The following is a 16,259-nucleotide window of genomic DNA, read 5'->3' on the forward strand; positions in this document are numbered from 1 at the left end:
AGATAGGGAGCCAGTGTAGGGCTTTGCATTAAAGGCATGGGGGAACAGAGGGGACACTGGAGGCACAAGGGAACAGAGTTGGCACAGACGGAACACTGGAGGCACAGGGGACTAAGGTAACACAATTGGGTTGGTGGCAGAGATGGCAAAAAGAGGGACACAAAAGGCATGGGGGAACAGAGGTGACACTGGAGGCAGAGAGGTGACACTGGAGAATGTACTGGCCTGTCTCCTGGTCATATGATGCGTGGCAGTGGGGAGGGGAGCAGAGGAAGAAGAAACCAGGAAGCCTGCGCATGCTCAGAGAGGACCCGCAGGCTACCTATTCCGGAGGTCACAGCGCAACTCTTTGGCAGAGTCGCCGCTGTAATGTATTTTGGAATGGAAAAAAACGGGAGGCAGAGAGCTTAACACAGGGCAGGATGAGTGTATGGGCATAACAAATTATACATGGGTATGCTTAACCACTTCAGCCTTCAGTCGATTTTCACCTTATACATCCGAGCAATATTCACCTTCCATTCATTCGCCAATAACTTTATCACTACTTATCACAATGAATTGATCTATATCTTGTTTTCTCTGCCACCAATTAGGCGTTCTTTGGGTGGTACATTTTGCTAAGAATTATTTTTTTCTAAATGCATTTTAAACGGGAATATTAAGAAAAAATGGAAAAAAAATCAATATTTCTCAGTTTTCGGCCATTATAGCTTTAAAATAATACATGCTACCATAATTAAAAGCTATGGATTTCATTTGCCCATTTTTTCTAGTTATTACACCATTTAAATAATGTCCCCATTACAATGTATGGCGCCAATATTTTATTTGACCTTTCAGCAGCTTTTGATACAGTAGATCATCCCCTACTCCTCCAGTCCCTCCAATCCATGGGCATTCACGATCTCGCCCTGACCTGGCTTTCATCCTACCTCTCCAACCGCTCCTTCACGACCTCCTTCAATGAGTCCTCGTCCACCCCCAACCACCTCTCAGTGGGAGTCCCCCAAGGCTCGGTCCTTGGCCCCCTACTGTTCTCCCTATACACATCCTCCATTGGCAAGGTTATCTCCTCCATGGGTTTTAACTATCATCTGTATGCAGATGACACACAGATCTACCTCCACACCCCTGACATATCCACCACTACCATGGACAAGGTCTCCTCCTGCCTATCTGCCATCTCCTCCTGGATGTCCGCTAGGTTCCTAAAACTAAATCTAGACAAAACGGAATTTATGATCTTCCCACCCCGGTCATCCCTGGACCTCCCAGATGTGCAGGTCACTGTTAACCACACTACTATTCACCCTACCTCTCAAGCCCGCTGTCTGGGTGTCACCCTGGACTCCGCACTCTCCTTCACTCCCCACATCCAAAACCTCACAAAGTCCTGCAACTTCCACCTTCGTAACATCTGTAAGATTCGCCCTTTCCTGACCCCTGCCACCACCAAACTCCTCATCCATTCCCTCATAATTTCCCGCCTCGACTACTGCAATACCCTTCTGTCTGGACTCCCTAAGACCCGAATAGCCCCACTGCAGTCCATCATGAATGCGGCTGCCAGAATTATCCACTCCTCCCATCGCTCCACCAGGGCGGCTCCCCTCCGTGAATCCCTCCACTGGCTTCCTATCCAGTCCAGAATCAGATTCAAGATATTGTGTCTGACGTACAAATCCATCCACAAAACCTGTCCAACCTACATTTCTGATCTTACTCAGAGATACACACCAAGCCGCTCACTCCGCTCCTCCAATGAACTTCGCCTGACCGTCCCCCGCATCACCCAGTCCCATGCACGCCTCCAAGACTTCTCAAGAGCCGCTCCGACACTATGGAACTCCCTACCTCCACCCATTAGGGCAGCCCCCTCCTTCAACACCTTCAAGAAGGCCCTCAAAACTCACCTTTTCACTCTTGCCTACCACCCCTCACAATTGCTCTAAACCCACAGCCGAACTCTGGTCCCCTACCTCTCGTGTCCCTACCTCTCCCTCTAGATTGTAAGCCTTTGGGCAGGGTCCTCACTCCTTTTGTGTCCTACCTGATCATGCACATCTATTACTGTGCACCCATGCTATGCATTTGAGTGAACCTAACTTGCCTAACTCCATGCTCCCATCCAGTGACTGACTAAGCATTACCTTGTACTCATACTGTGCTGTGTGATCTGGTTTTCTTGTATTCCTGTATTGTCATATTGCTGTTTGTCACCCCTAAATATTGTCTGTAACCTAAATTAATGTCCAGCGCTGCGTAATATGTTGGCGCTTTATAAATACAACAAATAAATAAATAATAAATAATAAGGTGCATTTTTTCAGTTTTGAGTCCATCACTATTTACAAGCTTATAATTTAAAAAATATTAGTAACATACCCTCTTCACAAGCATATTAAAAAAGTTCGGACCCTTAGGTAAGTATTTATGTATTTTTTTTATTATTTTATTATTTTTTTATTTTTCATTAAAAATTTTATTTTGGTAATTTTTGTTGTCGGAGGCAAACAGTTAATTTTAAATGTAATAATGTCTGTTTATTTAATAAAAAAAAATTATGTAGATGTAGTTTTACTATTTGGCCACAAGATGGCCACTGTCAATTTTTTTTTTGTCCTGGAAGCGAGCACTCTCACTTCCACGAAATATAAGGAGGACTTTTTTTTTCCTTCAGAAAGATCGCGGCTTCTGAAAGAAGCCATCGGTCTTTCTACCGGGGACTTAGATCAATGAATGAGAACTATGTTCCCATTCACTGATCTCCGGGCTAACGGGCGGCGGCACAGGAGTGTTCAACAGCAGCCTTTTGGATGTGACAGTCACCTCCAAAAGGCTAAAATGGTTAAAAACATACCCAGTGCTACTGATCAGGGTCCCTTTTAAATGGAAGAAAACAGTACAGGCTGATCCAACGTTGATGTAATGTCCTTCCTTAACCACTTGAGGACCCACCCTTTACCCCCCCTTAAGGACCAGCGCTGTTTGTTTGGATCTGTGCTGGGTGGGCTCTGCAGCCCCCAGCACAGATCCGCGGCCACACAGAGCGATCAGATCGCCCCCCTTTTTTCCCCCCTATGGGGATGATGTGCAGGGGGGGTCTGATCGCTCCTACTTGCAGGCATTTTGCGGGGGGGGCACCTCAAAGCCCCCCTCCGCGGCGACATTCTCCCCCCTCCCTCTCCTACCTTCTCCCCCGGGAGATCTGGGCTGCACAGGACGCTATCCGTCCTGTGCAGCCAGTGACAGGACGTCCCCTCTGTCACATGGCGGCGATCCCCGGCCGCTGATTGGCCGGGGATCGCCGATCTGCCTTACGGCGCTGCTGCGCAGCAGCGCCGTACAAATGTAAACAAAGCGGATTATTTCCGCTTGTGTTTACATTTAGCTTGCGAGCCGCCATCGGCGGCCCGCAGGCTATTCACGGAGCCCCCCGCCGTGATTTGACAGGAAGCAGCCGCTCGCACGAGCGGCTGCTTCCTGATTAATCAGCCTGCAGCTGGCGACGCAGTACTGCGTCGCTGGTCCTGCAGCTGCCACTTTGCCGACGCACGGTATAAGCGTGCGGTCGGCAAGTGGTTAAAACAAGACAAAATGAGGCTCAGTAGTATGTGTGGCCTCCAGGTGCCTGTATGACCTCCCTACAATGCCTGGGCATGCTCCTGATGAGGTGATGGTCTCCTGAGGGATCCCCTTCTAGACCTGGACGTAAGCATCCACCAACTCCTGGGCAGTCTGTTGTGCAAGTGGCATTGGTGGGTGGAGCGAGACATGATGTCCCAGGAGTGTGTCAGCAGTTCCTGCAAGACAAAGTTATTGATGCTATGGACTGGCCTGCCCGTTCCCCAGACTGAATCAAATTGGATTCAGGTCTGAGGAACGGGCGGGCCAGTCCATAGCATCAATGCCTTCGTCTTGCAGGAACTGCTGGCACACTCCAGCCACATGAGGTCTAGCATTGTCTTCCATTAGGAGGAACCCAGGGCCAAATGCACCAACATGTGGTCTCACAAGGGGTCTGAGGATCTCATGGCAGTCAAGCTACCTCTGGCGAGCACATGGAGGGGGGGGGGGGTCCACCCAAAGAAATGCAACCCCACACCATTACTGACCCACTGCCAAACCGGTCATGCTGGAGGATGTTGCAGCTCCAGACTCAAGTCTGTCACATGTGCTCAATGTGAACCTGCTTTTATCTGTGAAGAGCACAGGGTGCCCGTGGCAAATTTTTTTTTAATCTTGGTGTTCTCTGGCAAATGCCAAATGTCCTGCACGCTGTTGGGTGTAAGCACAACCCCCAACTGCAAACACTGGGCCCTCATACCACCCTCATGGAGTCTGTTTCTGACCGCTCGGCGAATCAGTCAAAACCAGCCTTATCAGTCTGACCACAGCCTGTACTCACGTGCAACTGTCGTCATAACGACCGCCCCATGGGCGGGTCTGACGACCTGGAGTTTGAAAAAATCTGGCAAGTGAACACTTTGATTTCACATAAGTGTGATTGACTTGGAGTTACATTGTGATGTGTTCCTTTTATTTTTTTTACAGTGTATAATATGGGTAACATACATGTTGTTTTCATATAAACATACACACCCAAATATGTTCAGTTGCTCAATTTAAATAAAGATCTGTGCATTTTATGCTAAACGTTCATCTGTACAGCTTGCCCCAAACTGAACATATAGCCTAAAGATTTTCTGTTTAGGTAAAAATATTATTGTCACAGCTCCATAAAGTGATTTATTGTGCAAAAACATTTTTTCTACGGTATGTGTAGTGTGTAATTACATCCGCGTGCGGTTCGGGGAGGGGGTGGCCGTGTACGCTGCTATGCTGCCGCTGTGATTCCACTTAACAGCTTGGCTTATCTTGTTATTGATTTTATGTCATCAATTGTTTATTTTATTTCCATTTTTTTTTATTTCCAACATTTATTAAGCAATGACACATCACCAGCGCTGCAGAGAGAACCTCCATACATTTACACATGTCAAGGCTGCTCACACTCAGGGGCGTAACTAGGGGGGGGGGGAGGTCCTGCAACTGCAGGGGGCCTGGAGATGTGGGGACCAGGGCCGGTTCAGGTAACAATTGGGCCCTAGGGACAAAATAGCCTCGGGGCCCCCAACAGACACCCCCCGACCAAAATGCGTCATTAGAGGCCCTTTGTTGCAGCCAAATTTTCCTCCTGGGCCCAAGAGCTGGCTGCTGACCCTCCTCAAATCACCTCCCAGCTTAACAGACTCTGCAGAGTCCCTAGGGAAGAACAGCTAAGATGGGGGAGGGACAATTTGGGGGCCCCTACAGATTCTGGGGCCCTGGGGTAATTGCCCATTTTTTCCTGGTAGCTCCGGCCCTGGTGGGGACCCCAACTACTAACCTTTGTGGCTACACTTGTTATGGGTATGAAGATCCTGATGGCCACACTGGTTTTATGAGCCTTGTGAGATGCGCCCCAAGGCTGTGAGGGTCACCAAGAAGAGACAAAGGAAGGGTTGTAAATATTAAGGGGCCCCATTGAAGTTTTGCTGGGGGCCCCATGATTTGTAGTCACACCCCTGCTCGCACTATAATGTTACTAAACATAGCACTCCAGTAGTCGCTCCAATAACTCTACCATAAACATTTTTATGGCTCTACTATTTAGAGCAGGGCATTGTTGCCAGCAATGGACTAGTGCGTGAAAAAGGGTCGTGAGGAACAATGAGTGTGGGGTTTTGTTAATAAGAATATTGTTATTATCCATTTTTTCATTAAAATATTGTTAATATTTACCAATCTTCTTAATTTTTAAAGTTTAGATGGTGTATATTTACATAATATTGGCTAATAAAAATTGTTAATAACGATAATAAAACTGTAGAAAATCTTACTGATATTTTACTACAGCTTAACCTAACCCTGATCTCACACACAGAACCCTCCACTGATGCCTAACCCATACCCCCCTGGTGATGCCTAACCCTATGAACCCCCCTACTGGTGCCTAACCCTAACCGCACTGGTGGTGCCTAACCCTATGAACTCCCCTACTGGTGCCTAACCCAAACCCCCATGGTGGTGCCTAACCCTATGAACTCCCCTACTGGTGCCTAACCCTAACCCCCTGGTGGTGCCTAACCCTATGAACTCCCCTACTGGTGCCTAACCCTAACCCCCTGGTGGTGCCTAACCCTAAGAACTCCCCTACTGGTGCCTACCCCAAACCCCAATGGTGGTGCCTAACCCTATGAACTCCCCTACTGGTGCCTAACCCTAACCCCCTGGTGGTGCCTAACCCTATGAACCCCCCTACTGGTGCCTAACCCATACCCCCCTGGTGATGCCTAACCCTATGAACCCCCCTACTGGTGCCTAACCCTAACTGCCCTGGTGGTGCCTAACCCTATGAACTTCCCTACTGGTGCCTAACCCAAACCCCCATGGTGGTGCCTAACCCTATGAACTCCCCTACTGGTGCCTAACCCTAACCGCCCTGGTGGTGCCTAACTGTATGAACTCCCCTACTGGTGCCTAACCCTAACCCCCTGGTGGTGCCTAACCCTATGAACTCCCCTACTGGTGCATAACCCAAACCCCCCTGGTGGTGCCTAACCCTATGAACTCCCCTACTGGTGCCTAACCCTAACCCCCTGGTGGTGCCTAACCCTATGAACCCCCCTACTGGTGCCTAACCCTAACCGCCATGGTGGTGCCTAACCCTATTAACTCCCCTACTGGTTCCTAACCCCCTGGTGGTGCCTAACCCTATGAACTCCCCTACTGGTGCCTAACCCTAACCCCCTGGTGGTGCCTAACCCTATGAACTCCCCTACTGGTGCCTAATCCTAACCCCCTGGTGGTGCCTAACCCTATGAACTCCCCTACTGGTGCCTAACCCTAACCCCCTGGTGGTGCCTAACCCTATGAACTCCCCTACTGGTGCCTAACCCTAAACCACCTGGTGGTGCCTAACCCTATGAACTCCCCTACAGGATCCTAACCCTAACAACCTGGTGGTGCCTAACCCTATGAACTCCCCTACTGGTGCCTAACCCTAACCCCCTGGTGGTGCCTAACCCTATGAACTCCCCTACTGGTGCCTAACCAAAACCCCCCTGGTGGTGCCTAACCCTATGAACTCCCCTACTGGTGCCTAACCCTAACCCCCTGGTGGTGCCTAACCCTATGAACTTCCCTACTGGTGCCTAACCCTAACCCCCTGGTGGTGCCTAACCCTATGAACTCCCCTACTGGTGCCTAACCCAAACCCCCCTGGTGGTGCCTAACCCTATAAACTCCCCTGGTGGTGCCTAACCCGAACCCTCCTGATGGTGCCTAACTGTATGAACTCCCCTACTGGTGCCTAACTCTAACCCCCCTGTTGGTGCCTAACCTTATGAACTCCCCTACTGGTGCCTAAACTCCCTGATGATGCCTAACCCTATGAACTAGTGTTGGGCGAACACCTAGATGTTCGGGTCCATTCGCCGAACATGGGCCAGATGTTCGGCATGTTCGGCCCGAACCCCGAACTCCCCGAACATCCCGCTTTTGGGGGCCCTATGGGGTCGCAGGCATAAGGGGGGAGCATGCCCCGGTCACGGGGGGGGGGGGGGGGGTAGGAAATTCCCCCCACCCCCTCCGCTAGCGCTCCCCCCTCTGCCCGCTTCCCCATACAAAAATTTTCCGTAAAGTTCAATAGTACCTTCAGTGGCTGGCCTGGCTGGCACTGTGGTGTGTTGTGAGTGAGGAGGAGGAGGAGTCCGAGTAGGACGCGTTGAGGCTGGGCAGCGGGCGGTTCAGCGGTAGTACCCTTGTGGTACTTCCGCCCTTTCTCTGACCTCACGTCCTCTGCATACGAGGGTACGCGTCACGCGTACCCTCGTATGCGTCATCACGTAGAGGACATGAGGTCAGAGAAAGGGCGGAAGTACCACAAGGGTACTACCGCTGAACCGCCCGCTGCCCGGCCTCAACGCGTCCTACTCGGACTCCTCCTCCTCCTCACTCACAACACACCACAGTGCCAGCCAGGCCAGCCACTGAAGGTACTATTGAACTTTACGGAAAATGTTTGTATGGGGAAGCGGGCAGAGGGGGGAGCGCTAGCGGAGGGGGTGGGGGAATTTCCGACCCCCCCCCCCCCCCCCCGCGACCGGGGCATGCTCCCCCCTTATGCCTGCGACCCCATAGGGGGGCAGTATTCGGCCGAACAGGGCCCTGTTCGGCCGAACAGGGGCCCTGTTCGGCTGGGCATTGAGCTGTTCGGGCGAACCCGAACTAAAAAGGCCGAACACCATGAGGTGTTCGGCCGAACTCGAACAGTGGCGAACACTGTTCGCCCAACACTACTATGAACTCCCCTACTGGTGCCTAACCCTAAATCCGCATGGTTGTTACTAACCCTATGAACTCCCATACTGGTGCCTAACCCTAAACCCCCCCGGTGGTGCCTAATCCTACGACCCTCCCCCCTGTGGTGCCTAACCTTAACCACCCATCTGCACAAACACCCTTCCTGTTGCCTAATCGCCCCCCCACCCCCCCCCCCCCCACCCCCACGACAACCCTTAAAAATGTTAAAAATGTTACATATGTACATGCAAACAAAATAATATTTCACAAACTATAAAATTGCAAGTTTCAAAACAATAACATATTTCCAAAAACATCTAATGTTCTAATGTTGAAAACGACATTTATCAGGCGCCCAAATTTGGCGTACGTTAAAAAAGGGCGCCGGGAAAAAAGGGCGCAGGGTTTTAAAAGATAATCATGAATAACGTTTAAAAAAAATTTGTGTTATATTTCGTTTAAAAATAATGTTTTATAAAGTTATAAATCATTAAATAATGTGTATAAAATCGGCAATTTTAAAAACGTTAATCTTCCCTGTTTAAAAATTGAAATTTATAATAACGTTTTATAAAACATTAATAAGAATTTTACTAAAGCTATACCTAACCCTACTCTCACACAGAACCCTCCCTGTACCTATCCCTAACCCCTAGACCCCCCTGTTGGTGCCTAACCCTAAGACCCCCCTGGTGGTGCCTAACCCTAAGACCCCCCTGTTGGTGCCTAAACCTAAGACCCCCCTGGTGGTGCCTAACCCTAAGACCCCCCTGTTGGTGCCTAAACCTAAGACCCCCCTGTTGGTGCCTAACCCTAAGACCCCCCTGTTGGTGCCTAAACCTAAGACCCCCCTGTTGGTGCCTAAACCTAAGACCCCCCTGGTGGTGCCTAACCCTAAGACCCCCCTGTTGGTGCCTAAACCTAAGACCCCCCTGTTGGTGCCTAAACCTAAGACCCCCCTGTTGGTGCCTAAGCCTAAGACCCCCCCTGGTGGTGCCTAAACCTAAGACCCCCCTGTGATAAGCATTAATAAAGTTTTAAAAAAATATGGTGCGGTTTTTCGTTTAAAAATGTAAAATAAAAAAAATTTGTACGGTTTTTCGTTTAAAAGTAATGTTTTAAAAAATATTGTATTGTTTTTCGTTTAAAAATAATGTTTAAAAAATTATAAATCATTAAATAATGTGTAATCATGAGAAACAGTTATAAAACATTAAAAGTCTCCGGGCGCCACTTTTAAAACGTTATTTTTCTCTGGCGCCCTTTTTTCCTGTTGGGCGCCGATTAAACGATATTTATTATGGGAGTGAATGGCGGCGCCCTTTTTGTCCACCTGCCTCATGCGCCTAAATTTCCTGCTTCCCCAAATTTGTGCTTCGGGCGCCACAAGAATGATATTTGCATTATGGCCTATGGGCTGCACAAATCATCCTTTAGCCGCGGGCGCCCAAATTTCCTGCTACCGGACCAGTCACATATGCACCAGTCTCCATATACAAACACCATGATACTGGCAGAAATCACATTCAGGACCCATGAGCTGCAGAATGCTAAACACACATTGGGCCTGATTCACAAAGCGGTGCTAACAGTTAGCACGCTAGTGAAAAGCCCTTTATCACGCCTAAACTCAGTTTAGGCATGATAAGTTTAGGTGTGATAAGTTTAGGTGTGATAAGTTTAGGCATGATAAGTTTAGGTGTGATAAGTTTTTAGGTGTGATAAGTTTAAGCACCAACTGGGTTAGCACCGCAGTGCACAGCATAGAGTTTAATGGCGCTGCTTTGCGTGCGGGACTTTGCCCGCGATCTAAACTTATCTAAACTTATCATGCCTAAACTTATCATGCCTAAACTTATCACGCCTAAACTTATCATGCCTAAACTGAGTTTAGGCATGATAAAAATGGTTATTACGCCTAAAGTCTTTAACTGGGTTATCACCGCTTTGTGAATCGAGCCCATTGTGCTTCCCTCATACATTGTACATTACTCGGATCACACTTAAAGGGAAGGTTCAGGGAGGGTGGGTAAAAAATAAAAATCAATTTCCACTTACCTGGGGCTTCCTCCAGCCCGTGGCAGGCAGGAGGTGCCCTCGGCGCCGCTCCGCAGGCTCCCGGTGGTCTCCGGTGGCCGACCCGGCCAGGCCGGCTGCCAGGTCGGGCTCTTCTGCGCTCCAAGGCCTGGCACTTCTGCGTCCCACGCGGGCGCGCTGACGTCATCGGACGTCCGCCGGGCTGTACTGCGCAGGCGCAGAACTACTGCGCCTGCGCAGTACAGCCCGGAGGACGTCCGATGACGTCAGCGCGCCGGCGTGGGACGCAGAAGTTCCGGGCCTTGGAGCGTAGAAGAGCCCGACCTGGCAGCCGGCCTGGCCGGGTCGGCCACCGGAGACCACCGGGAGCCTGCGGAGCGGCGCCGAGGGCTCCTCCTGCCTGCCACGGGCTGGAGGAAGCCCCAGGTAAGTGGAAATTGATTTTTATTTTTTACCCACCCTCCCTGAACCTTCCCTTTAAGGTGCCCATACATGGTACAATTTTAAATTTTTTTTCGATTAGATAATTTAGTTCGATTATTCTGTTAGATCGAATATAAATATTTTTCCAGCATGTCCGATCTGATTTTTCTAGAAAAAACGGGATAATTGTTCGAATTTCTTGATTGAAAATGTTTTTTTTTAAACTTTCATTCGATTCGATCATTTAGATCGAATAAACGGGATAATCGAACATTTTTATTGTACCATGTATGGCCACCATAAAAGGGATCCTAAACTGAGAAGGATGTGGATTTTTCCTTTTAAAATAATACCAGTTGCCTGACTCTCCTGCTGATCCTGTGTCTCTAATACTTTCAGCCACAGCCCATCAACAAGCATGCAGGTCAGGTGCTCTGACTAAAGTCGGACTGGAATAGCTGCATGCTTGTTTCAGGTGTGTGATTCAGCCACTACTGCAGCCAAAGAGATCAGCAGGACTGCCAGGCAACTGGTATTGTTTAAAAGAAAACATCCATATGCCTCTCAGTTAAAGTACTCTTTAAGGGGCTCATACACTGGTCGATTTCAGCCCTTGATCGATCGATTTGCGGCTGATTTCGATCGATTTGATCTAACTGATTGGTATATTCAGCAATGATGGTGAATGCATTAGCTGAGACACAGGCAGTTACTGCAGGGCTCACATACACTTGTTGGATCAGAATAGCTCTGTAAAATGAATAAGCTACAGGCATTGGCAGGGGAGTAATAATAGCTCCTGCGATCCATGCCATTGCAGGGGGGTGGAGGAAGGCAAAGGGGGCCCACTCCTGCCAACTAACAAACAATCAAACACAGAACATTTATATCGCGCTTTTCTCCTGGCGGACTCAAAGCGCCAGAGCTGCAGCCACTGGGACGCGCTCTATAGGCAGTCGTAGTGTTAGGGAGACTTGCCCAAGGTCTCCTACTGAATAGAGTTGAATGCAGAGCGACAGCAGCAAAGCGTTATACATTACGGACTGGTGGCAGAAAAGGATTCAAGTCAATGTTACCCGACCTATAAAAACAAAAGTCAGATACTCACCTAAGGAGAGGGAAGGCTCTGAGTCCTAATGACCAGTTCGGTCAAATACTGCCACTTCCGCCTCCGAAGGGATGTTCCGGAAGTCTTCGGGAGCACTCAGGCTCCCGAAGACGGGCCGCTCATTAGGGCTCAGAGCCTTCCCTCTCCTTAGGTGAGTATCTGACTTTTGTTTTTATATGTTGGGTAACACTGGCTTTAAGATGAAACGGGCCCTGGCAAGATAGAACTTTTTGCCCAGCGCTGATGGTCACCTGGCTTATTTAGTTAGATTTGCTGCGAGCTAGCATCCACCAGGTCCCTAGAATCTCTCCAGGCCCCAGGCAACTGCCTAGAAATGTGGATGATCCGGCTCTGCCGGGTGGTGTGACAGGTTCTCCTCACTCCTAATCGGTGTAGCCACGTGCCTGGCAGCCAATCACTATGCGGTACACTATGCCTGTCACATGATGTAAGAATAGCATGGGGCTTCCTAGCGAAATGGTGATGTGTGAATATACACTCACATGCATTGTGAAGTCACAGGGTGGTGGATCACAAAACATTACTGAGTAGTGAACACATTAACCTCTCCCGGTTGTAAGTACACTAATTGAAATCTAATCTCTGTTTACTGCCTTTTATCCCTGCTAGGGTGTAGATTTCAATTACTCACCACTGTGTGGTCCCACTGCTCTCGTTGCTTTGGCGCCGCTGCAGCCTGCTCACTCAGCTGGCCTAACGACAGCCGAGCTCTGTACGTCGGTCAGGAGCCAATTGCATTGGCCCCTAACCCTGTGAGCCAATCACAGTGATCACAGCTCGAAATCCAGCAAACAAATTCCGCTGATCCTTAAAGGGACCCAGTGCAGTGTGATAAAAAGAAATCTGGACTTACCTGGGGCTTCCTCCGGATCCCCATAGCCCACAAGGTCCCCCGGGATCCTCCTGGTCCCTTCCATGGTCCCGCTGGCGGCTCCCATAATCCGGCGACTTCGGTTGAAGTCGTGCTGCACGCTCCCCGGCGTGGCATCACCTGGGCACTGTAAGTGTCCTGCGCATGCGCGGTTCAGTCTTTAGAGAACTGCACATGCGCAATACCATTATGGCGACCAGCGTGATGGCATGCCGGGTGTGCACCAGAGGCGCGCATGCACGACTTTAGCCAAAGTCACCTAATTACCAGAGTCGCCAGTGGAACCATGGAAGGGACCAGGAGGATCCTGGGTGACCTCGCGGTCTACGGGGCTGGAGGAAGCCCCAGGTAAGTTCACATTTCTTTTTTATCGCACTGCTCAGGGTCACTTTAAAGCAAACCTGAAGCGAAAATAAACTTATGATATAATGAAATGTATGAGTAGTACAGCTAAGAAATAGAACATTATTAGCACAGATATGGGTTTCATATTGTTTCTAGTACAGGAAGAGTTAAGAAACTTCAGTTGTTATCTATGCAAAAAACTCCACTGAGCTCTCCACCCAACTTGGGTTGGCTACAGTGCTGTTTTCTGAAGACCAGGAGGTGGTTGCACAAGGATGGGCTGCTGCAAAAGAAAGTCTGTATGAGGAAATGGGGTTACTGCTGCACATAGAGGCTAGGCTGCACAAGTAAATGAGGTGAATGAAAAATGAGGGGCTGCTTCTCATGGAATGGGGTCTACTGCAGAACCTATGTGGTTGGGAGAAATCTTAGCATATGGGGTGCACATGAAAAAGGGAAATTGGTAGCTGACCTAGGGGGTTAAAAAAAAACCTGAATCCAGCTGTACATTTAGGTCATTCCCAGAAGCGCCCATGCACAGATGATCACTGGTTGTGTAATGGTGCCCATAGACCTGATGATTATGGGCAGATTCCACAGAGACAAATGTATCTCTAATTGAATCTGATTAGAGATACATTTGTCTCTTGTTGAAGCTTCCCATATACTACAGGCCGATTCCCGTCAGATTTCAGCATGAAGGGCTTGATTCACTAAAGCGTGCTAACACAGTTAGCACGCCTAAAAGCTTTGCACGTGCAAACTAGGGTGCTATGTAGTTTGCACGGGCAAAGCTGTTACTGATCTTGCGCTATTTGGTGCGTGCGAAACGTTGCACCGGTGCGCGCAAAACGTCGCACCGACCGCGTGCAGAGTACACTTATCAGACTTTTGCGCGCATATTAGCACGCTTTAGTGAATCAAGCCCGAAATCTTCAGGAAATCGGCTGAGCCTGTCGCGTCCGCCCACCCCCGCCCGCTGCAATGTATAAATGTGCAGCCCCCCCCCCGTGTGTGCATTTATACATTACCTGTCTTGTAGCAGCCTCCACACTGTGTCCATCTATTTCGCCGGGTTCTAAGAGCCGCAAACAAGCATAGACGCCAGCGGCGCATAGCGTGTCAGACGCTATGCGCCGCTAGCATGTACGCGGAACCCAGCAAGATGGACGGACACCGCATGGAGGCTGCCACCGGACAGGTAATGTATAAATGCACACACAGGGGGGGCACATCTATGCATTGCAGTGGCGGGGGTTTCATCGCTTCGTCGTTCGTTCCAAAAATGTCCTTCGTACCGCCACACACCCGACCAACCAAATTGGGCCTGACATCTTGCGGCATGCGGGACCGACCATGCCACCAATTTCCGTCACAAAACTGGTCGCTTTGTCGGTCGGCATGCACTTGGCGACACCGATTTTCATCCACTTGATTATAATAATAGAATTGGATAGTCAATCGCCCTCCAAGTCGCATGATGTATGGCCACCTTAATAGTGTTGCTGACAGAGAGGATCACATCATGACCTGAACTTCTAGCTGAGATTTAGGGTGCTGGGTGTGATCAGTTCCCCAGCACTGGAGATGACCGCTAATAAGGGAAAGTGTTGGTTAGGTTGTTGCAGTTGAGCGAGTATTTGATCAGAGCTCAGTGGAGTAAAGCGAATGCTTTGTGCTCCTGCCAGGGGACAGACTGCTGCAATCTCATCTAAACAACGAGGAAAAAATAACAAGATGAGGGGCCCTCCAGACACAGCGCCAGCCAAATGAGAAACAGAAGACACATTCCAAACAATGAGAATTAGAATGTTCGCTGGGCAGGTTTGAATGAATTCTTCAAATGGATTTTTAAGGACAAAACTGAAGAAACAGAAGAATGCCAGTGCCTTTCAGCTTCTCGACAGGCCTGTCTGACAGCTCCTCTATTGCTTCTGCAAGGCTGTGCTGGGACTTGTAGTGTCATGTTCTGTCTGTTCACAATTTCAATGCAAAAAAAATACTATCCGGCATATTGCTACTGCTGCATAACATCTCACTGCAATACTACCTTCCCCAACTCAAATACTGTACTCTCGGGTGCAGGGGCGTAGCAATAGGGGTTGCAGAGGTAGCCACCGCATCGGGGCCCTTGGGCCAGAGGGGCCCCGAAGGGCCCTCCCTCAACTACAGTATTAGCTCTCTATTGGTCTTGTGCTCATAACAATCACTTCTACAGATACTTTGAATAGTGGTAATTATTAACAAACTGCTCCCCATCCCCTTCTTGCACCTCTGACACTGTAGTTGCCATTGGCAGGTTTTATTCCGCTAAATCGTTATGTATTGAGCGCTTGGGGGCCCCATTGTAAAACTTGCATCGGGACCCACAGCTCCTTAGCTACGCCACTGCTCTGGTGGTCTCCTGCTCTCTCATTGGTTAGTCAAGCCCCATGACTTTTAAATATCATATGATACCTGCAAGCCAATGAGGGGACAGCAGGCAGGGAGAAACACATTACTTCTTATCACAGCGCTGCTAAACATCGTATTATACTTTTGCCTGGGAGCAAACTTATTTGCCCCATAGCGGAAAACGCATGTGAAATCACACACAAGGCAATGGGCTCCACAAAACTCGCATTTGTGTGCATTTTCAAATGCGATTTTAAAGTTGCACAGCAAGTCCCGAATACTATATGGGATTTGCATGCAATGTGCATTTATCTGTCAGGTTCTTGCAATGTAAAACGCGTAGGTACTCTAAAGGACCACTATCGTGAAAATCGTAAAAATAAAAAAAATAAAAAATCGCAAAAATTGTAAACACATACTAATAAGAAGTACATTTTTTGAGAAAAATGAGACATAAATGGCTTTTCTCCGTATGTTGCTGTCACGTACAGTGGGTAGTAGAAATCCGAGAGAACCAACAGGTTTTGGACTAACCCATCTCCTCATGGGGGATTCTCAGAGTTTTCTTTATTTTCAAAAGCACTTAGTGAATGGCAGTTGCTCTGCCCAACTGCCAAAAAAGTCTGCAAACAGGGAGGGGGTGGCCTGCATCTTTATTTAAATCCTTTTCAGGGACTGTCTCTTTAGAAATAATACAGGCCATGTTGAGAA

Source organism: Hyperolius riggenbachi, chromosome 9 (genome assembly GCF_040937935.1).
Source record: "Hyperolius riggenbachi isolate aHypRig1 chromosome 9, aHypRig1.pri, whole genome shotgun sequence".
In the NCBI taxonomy this organism is placed as follows: domain Eukaryota; kingdom Metazoa; phylum Chordata; class Amphibia; order Anura; family Hyperoliidae; genus Hyperolius; species Hyperolius riggenbachi.